This window comes from Symphalangus syndactylus, chromosome 17 (genome assembly GCF_028878055.3).
Source record: "Symphalangus syndactylus isolate Jambi chromosome 17, NHGRI_mSymSyn1-v2.1_pri, whole genome shotgun sequence".
In the NCBI taxonomy this organism is placed as follows: Eukaryota; Metazoa; Chordata; class Mammalia; order Primates; family Hylobatidae; genus Symphalangus; species Symphalangus syndactylus.
Window position 1 is genome coordinate 84,462,021 of NC_072439.2, and position 8,227 is coordinate 84,470,247.

At 36.9% G+C, this 8,227-nt stretch overlaps 1 pseudogene; it reads left to right on the forward strand.

Moving 5' to 3' along the window:
* The first annotated feature begins 327 nt into the window (after positions 1–327).
* LOC134732850 (group 10 secretory phospholipase A2-like) lies at positions 328–7,889 on the forward strand (annotated as a pseudogene).
* The last annotated feature ends 338 nt before the right edge of the window (positions 7,890–8,227 follow it).

Below are 8,227 nucleotides of genomic sequence, written 5' to 3' on the forward strand. Positions count from 1 at the left end.
TTCAAGGTTGCAGTGAGCCAAGGTCGCACCACTGCACTCCAACCTGGAGTGAAACCTAAACTTGGTTTCCCTCAGACGTGATAAATCTTTATCTGAGTCATATGTCCAAGTTATACTTTAACAAGAGATATTTTCATTAGGATGCTTTTAACTGCGACTAAAACCCAAAATCTGTCTTATACAATACATGAGTACATTGACTCATATAATTGAAAATTCAGCTCAAGCTTCAAGCAAGGGTTGATGTAGAGGCCCCCATAGTGTCACCATAGTATTAATTTCTTTCCATTTTTCTGCTTTATTGTCCCGGATATTGCCTAAAGGGGGATGGATGAAGCCACCAACATCATGGCTGCTCGAAGGAGGTAACTCAACGTTCTCTAAGAAGGAACGACACATGAAAATGGCTGTCATTTGAAAAAAATATATTTTTATCAAAGAGAAAATAATCTACAGATAAGACAGTATTTAAGAAGCAAAGCTTTATTTATTTTGAGTCTGTTTAGGTCCATGGTGGAGGAACTTGTCCTCCCATTTGCTACAGTATAAACGTTTAGTACACCAACAAAAAGAGGCTGTGGTGAATCCCAACAAACATGCCAGGCTTCACACAGCACACCAAACTCAATGCACCTGAGAGAATCCATGGTCTTGACTCTTCATCATCTAGAGAAGTAACTGAGACCCAGGGCAGAGAAGTGAACATAAATTTCATCATATGAAAACTGAAAAGGCACTTCAAAACGTAAGTGGGGATCAAGCCTCTGCACACCAAAACTTGTTTATTAGTCAAGAAACAACAACTGCAGGCCGGATGCACTGGCTCATGCCTGCAATCCCAGCACTTTGGGAGGCCAAGGTGCGTGGATCTTTTGAACCCAGGAGTTTGAGAACAGCCTGGGCAACATGGTGAAAACCCATCGCTACAAAAAATTAGCCAGGCATGGTGGTGTGCACCTGTAGTCCCAGCTACTTAGGAGGCTGAGGTGAGATGATCACTTGAGCCCTGGAGGTTGAGGCTGCAGTGAGCCAAGCTCGTGCCACTGCACTCCAGCCTGGGTGACAGTGCAAGACCCTTTCTCAAGACTCTGTGGTCCAATTTCAGATAGCAAGCTTCTTTTTCTCTGATACCCACAGCTCCTACTTGGCTTCATATGATGTTTTCTAAATTGATACATACACATGGCAAAGAATGCATTCCATAGTGTAGGAAATATAACTGGTATATGAATATCAAGTGCAAGATCTCACCAAGATTATTGTTTAGGATGAGACTATAGTTTATGTATCAGTGATAGTCCATCTTTTATACTCTGTTTTTTAACTTTAATTTTAGAATTCAGAAATAGCCATGAAACTTCCATAGAGTCAACCTTGCACATTGAAAGCAAATTTTACACGCTGCTGTATTCACAGAAAAGCTTTGGATACTCTGGATATGTATAAAGGTTTACGAGAAAAAATTTCTAAAGCTTTAAAGGCTGTCAGTCTCATTAGTGTCAAGCCACTGATTTCTTTACCTTTTTTTTTTAACTTTTTAAAGAAATGAAGCTCATTGGCTTTCACTCAGTAATGTTCTCACTCCTCTATTTGTTTTGCAAGGAACTTCAAGTCTCTTCTGTATGTAATCTTCAATCTGCCAAATTGTATGCATGACTTGTGTTGGTGTTAAAAGATAATTGCTCATTTGAACATTCTAAATCTAGCCTTCCATGGCAAGTTTACATTCCTCATGCAAGATAAAGTGAATGGGGAGATCATAAAACTGGAGCTATAAGGAACACTGTTTGATCATGGTAAGATCGGTTTTGTTACTTAATTACTTTGTTTAAATTCATCTGAAGAACCAGTTGTAAATATTTTAAACCTTATTAAAGAAACACTTGAAAAAAGGGCCTCAGATTTCTGCTTCTGGTAGTAAAAGAGATTAAATATTCTGAAAGATCCTGCCCCTCAAAAACAAGTAGATCCTGGATAAATCATCCTTTATTTCATTTCTGAATTAGTAAGGACAAGGGGAAATCTTCAGCATCCTTCCAAAAAATAAATTTTCAAAAGGCAAGACGGTGAGCAATAATAAAAGGGGAAAATGGGCTGGCCTAAAGACAAAAGCTAGTATCAGAGCTGTGTTAGCTGAACTAACTCTTGGGCTAGAAGCAAATACAGGAACTGTACCTGAAAGTACTACTTTAAGCTAACATTCTCAAAGGACACTAAAGTATTCCAGGTCAGTATTTCCCCTGTTTCCTAGCAAAAGCAAAGTGTTTTCTGGAGAAAATTATCCCCTATGTATTCCCACAGGATTCTCACAGATTAAAAGGAAACAAATATGAGCTCAAAACCAAAATCAGCAAATATACATTGAAAGAAGTCACCCTTATTACAAGTCACCAGTAACTACAAATAGATTTAAGCCCCTAAGCAATTCATATTTTGGAATTGTTGGATACAGAATATAAAATTGCAATCTATGAACTGTTTAAATAATGAAAGATGTGTTCATAAAATGATTGTTAAGAGACTGTCAAAAATATGCAGATTTGAAAAATAAAAGCAAAAAGGACTTTTGGAAATAAATATAATAGTTGAAAAAGAAAGTTTAACAAATAGTTTAAGTTGCAGATTAGCTGTAGATGAAGAAAGAATTAGTGAACTGGATGATATATCTGAAAGAAATATCCAGGATCCAGTATAGAGAAAAAAAGGAGGAAATATTAAGATAGATTAAAAGATATGGAAGATAGAATAAAAGGTTTTAATATATATCTAGTCAGAGTCCTTGAGAGGAGAATAGAGAAAATTGAGAGCTGCTATATTTGAAGAGAAAATGAATTTTTCAGAATTGATGAAATGCAGGCCAGGTATGGTGGCTCATGCCTATAATCTCAGCATTTTGGGAGGCTGAGGTGGGCAGATCACTTGAGGCCAGGAGTTCGAGAGCAGCCTGGCCAACATGGTGAAACCCCATCTCTACTAAAAAAAAAGAAACAAGAATTAGCTGGGCGTGGTGGTGTGCACCTAGAATACCAGCTACTCAGGAGGCTGAGGCAGGAGAATCTCATGAACCCAGGAGGTGGAGGTTGCAGTGAGCCGAGAGCACACCACTGCACTCTAGCCTGGGAGACAGAGTGAAACTCCATCTCAAAAAAAAAAAAAAAGAATTGATGAAATACATATGTTCGTAAGTAAAGAAAATCAATGTATAATAAGCAAGATAAGTAAAAAGAAATCCATAAAGATACACATTTTAGTGAAATTGCAGACCATAAAAAACAAAAACAAGATATTAAAAAGTAATCTGAGGCGGGGTACAGTGGCTCACACCTGTAATCCCAGCACTTTGGGAGGTCAAGGTGGGTGGATCACCTGAGGTCAGGAGTTCAAGACCAGCCTGGCCAACGTGGTGAAACCCCATCTCTACTAAAGATACAAAAATTAGCCAGGCATGGTGGTAGGCGCCTATAGTCCCAGCTACTCAGGAAGTCCGAAGTAGGAGAATAGCTTGAACCGGGGAGGCAGAGGTTGCAGTGAGCCAAGAGTATGCCATTTCACTCCAGCCTGGGCAACAAGAGCGAAACTCTGTCTCAAACAAAAAAAAAAAAAGAAACTTGAAGGAAAAGGAATGATGATTAGCATCGCAATAATAGCAATAGAACATAAAAGAAAAGGTTTAATAACTAAAGTATTTAGAGAAATTAACTGTCAACTTAAACTTATGTACTCAGCAAAACCATCTTTTCATAAATATTAAGAAAATAAAGACATTTTTAGTTGAACAAAAAACTAGAGTTTGGCATCAACAGATCTTCACAGAAACTTCTAAAAGATGTGCTTCAATAGAAGAAAATTATTGCAAAAGTCTAAAATGCAGAAAGAAAAAATTGGTACAAATGTAGATAATTCTAAGATGACATCATACATATGAAAAAGAGATAAATAAGGACAAAGAGGAAGAAGTAGAAAAAAGGTGAGGAAGAGAAGGAGATATAATTTACAGGGTTTAAAAAGTAAGGTATAGAACTAAAGTTTTTGCTTTCTATAGCATTTGAGTCAGAAGTAGGTAGCTGATTAAAAGTGCTATAAGATTCTTTTTATTTTTCAGATCATTTAACTTATTGATTCACTTTAATCTTACTTAAATTTAACATGTATGATAAGATTTCAATAGTACTAAAAGAAAATAGTGTATTATGTTTAAGTAGTAAAAGGGAAACATTTGGTTAAGAAAAAAATTTAACCAAAAAAAACTAAATTAATATTTTAAAGACAAGGGAAGAAACAAGAGTGAAATAGGGGAAATTTTACACTGATAGAAACAAGTCCCAACATACCAATAATCACACCAAATGTAAAAGGATTAAATACCAGTTTCAAAAAAAAGAAAACATAGCTATACTGTTTATCATAGTCATACTTTTTAAATGTGGAAAGGTTAAAAATACGAAGACAAAAGAAATACTAGACAAATATCAAAATAATAAAGAGGCCACTACATTAATATTAGATAAAACAGAATGTTGGTGGGACCTCATCGCTACAAAAAAAACACAAAAATTAGCTGGGTGTAGTGACAAATGCCCGTAGTCCCAGCTACTCGGGAACCTGAGGTGGGAGGATCACTTGATCCTGGGAGGCAGAGATTGCAGCCAGCCGAGATAGCACCAGTCCACTCCAGCCTGGGTGACACAGTGAGATCCTGTCTCAAAAAGAATGGAAGACAAAGAGCATTATTGGAAATAGAGAAGTGTACTATATATTGATTATAGTTTTCAATTCACTATGTGATTTTAGCCATTTTAAACCCAGATACATATAAGAAAATTGCCTCGAAATCATTATAGGATATTTTAACACACCTCTAGTAATTATTGACAGCTTAGAAGATAGGAAATTAATACAGATAAACAATATTTAAACAATATACATAAAAAGGGATTGGTATTAATATAATTAACATATTTAGAATTGTGCCCCTAATAACTAGAGAATACACATTCTTCTCAACACAGAAGCAATGTTTTCAAAAATCAACCACTTAAACACAGCCATACAGCAAGTCTGAACACATCTCAAAGGATAAGTATCATAAATACCACATTGTCTGGCAACAATACCATCAAAAAGGAAAAAAACAATAACACAGATTTGATGGACAACTTCAAGCCACACATTCGGGAAGTTTTAATAAGAATAACTACAAGGAAAAGTATAACCTAGCACATCAGCATAAAACAGCTGAAAACCAAAGACAAGAAGCAAATTTTTAAAGCAGTCAAAAGAGACACTATCTTCAAAGAAGCAACAGTAAAATAAGCAGCCATCTTCTCAATAGAAACCATCTTCTCAACATAAACCATCTTCTCAACAGAAACCATCTTCTCAACAGAAACCATCTTCTCAACATAAACCATCTTCTCAACAGAAACCGTGAGCCAACTTCTCAACAGAAACCACAGAAGACAATGTGCTAAAAGAAAATAACAATAATGTAGCATTTCATATTCACCAAGAATACCCTTCCAAGGTAAAAGCAAAAGAAAGACAGTTTCAGACCTACAAAGTATGGGTGAATTTGTCACTAACAGACCTGCATTATGGGAAATGCTAAAGGGCGTTCTTCAGGCAGAAGTAAATGGTCAGTGGTCCCAGATGGAAGCTCAAAGGTGCAAGAAGAAATGAAAACCAACAGAGAAAATAATATAGAAGCAAATATAAATGAATATTTACAATATAAAACAATAAGAATATTGCTTTGTGGGGATATAGATATAGATATGACAGTAATAGCACAGAAGTCAACAGAACAAGTAGAGTGAAAACATTTTTCAGTGTTTGTGATTAACACAGCCATTCTCAAAGTGTAGTCTCCAGGTCTGCGTTTGCATCACCAGTATCACTTAGGAAATTGTTGGAAATGCAGATTCTCATGCCTCACCCCATGCCTGCTGAATCAGAAACCCTGATGACAGAACCCAGCAATCTGTGCTTTAACAAACCCTTAAGGCAATTCTGATGCATGTTCAAGTTTGAGAACCACTGGCCTGGGAAATAACAAAAGTGACAATTTACATAGATGTTTAATAAATTGAGTAACATGTTGTTATCTCTATGGAAACCACTAAAAAGTCATAAAATAATATATAATTACTTAACCAAGGAAGAGGGGACTACAATAATAAAAAATACTTAATCAAAATAAAAAGCAAGAACTTTGAAAAATGAGCAGAGGCAATTCAGTGAAGAAAGGACAGTCTTTTCAACAAATGGTGCTGGAACAACTGGGTATATGAAAAGAAAAAAAAAACCCTAGACACAGGCCTTACACCTTTCACAAAATTTGACTCTAAGCAGATCATAAACCTAAACATTACAACACAAAACTGTAAAACTTCTAGAAGATAACATAGGATAAAATAGAGGTGACTTTGGGTTTAGTGGTATGTTTTTAGATACAACACTAAAAGCACAATCCATGAAAAAAATTAGCAAGTCAGACTTTATTAAAAACTCTTCAAAACACACTTTGCTCTGCCATTGATGGCATCTGTAAGACTCAAGGCAAAATGAACTACAGAAGTACTCTAGTTGATAAAGTGTTCCCCCATAGAGGTATGAATTAAGAATTCTAGTACTGCCTGATACTGCTATACATGTATACAGGAATTGAACAATTAAGTAAATGGATAGCAGATGATAGGAGGCAGTTTTCTCACTGTTGAAGTAGGAATTTATAGATAAGGAAAAGGAGGGGAGTAGAATGATGTATGTGGTAATGGATTTGAACTAGAAACATCAGTAAGAACTTCTATAATAATTAACAATATGGAAACAGATGGTTACACATGGAAATATTTATAAATATGTGTATATATACAAGGTAGTATATATACATATATTTAATTGCTCTGTCAGGTGAGAAGCCTGCAGAAAAAACTACATCTCAATAGCAATGAACACACCTAGCACCCAGATCTTGGTTCCCAATATCATTCTCCAAAATAAAGGAACCAGGGCTCCTTGGAGAAATGAGTGACTAGGACTGGGGCAGGAAATATACAAGATAAGCCTGGAGTGTCTTATAGCGCTACAAGTAAGAAACTGCATTCTCTCTCCCTTACTCTGTCTCTCTTCTTCTCTCTCCTTCTCTCTCTCACACACACACACACACACACACACACACACACACAAATTAATGAGAGTATCTCAAAGGGGCTCAGGACCAAAAAGCTCCCAATGGCCAAAGCTAGAAGGATTTAAGCAATGAAATAAATAGTTTTGGATTAGAGCCCAGAGTATAAAACGCATATCCATGAGCTCAGATTTGATATAAATATATGATTAAATAATAAACGCAGGAAAAGAAACAAATATTCAGTACAAAAAAAAAGAATTCCAAATAAATTATATTGATACGGTGACTAGGTTGGCCAGGCTTGGTGACTACACTGGCCCTGCTACACCGTTCCACACCTCCCACTGTCAGATTGGGCTGCTACCTCTGTGCCTGCCAGTCATGTTATTAATACTACTGCCACTGCTGTCACTGCTGCTGCTGCTGCTGGGACCTGGCCCTGGGTCCCACCAGGCCTCCAAGAGGTTACACGTGCACCGACGTGGGATCCTGGAACTGGCAGGAACTGTGGGTTGTATTGACTCCTGAACCCCACTTACCTATATGAAATACAGTTGCTACTGTGGCCTGGGAGGCCATGGCCAGCACCGGGATGCCATTGACTGGACCAGCAGAGAACAAATGCCAAAAACTCTTGTGCAAGTGTGACCAGGAGATTGCTAACTACTTAGCCCAAACTGAGTACAACTTAAAGTACCTCTTCTACACCCAGTTTCTGTGAAAGCAGGACTCGCCCAAGTGCGACTGGCTAGCTTGACTTGAAATGCTCCTTTGCACAAGGAAATAAAACTCCTTCTCGCTGATGAAAAAGTATTTTATTGATACTTCACCCTAACGGAAGGGGAGCATAACTTGCCACTCCTTAAGGGCTATGTATAAGGAACTTCCATCCAAGGAGTACAGTTAGAAGGGGGAAATTTAAGTGAGTATTTTTATGATAGGGACACTCAAGAAACAGTAACCCAACCAAGTGATCAAGGTTAATATCAACCATCATAAATCATGTTGATAATGTTGATATTATGTGTGATGAAAATGGCACTTTTCTTCTATGATAAACCCATAACTCCAGTCTAATTATGAGAAAAATATCTG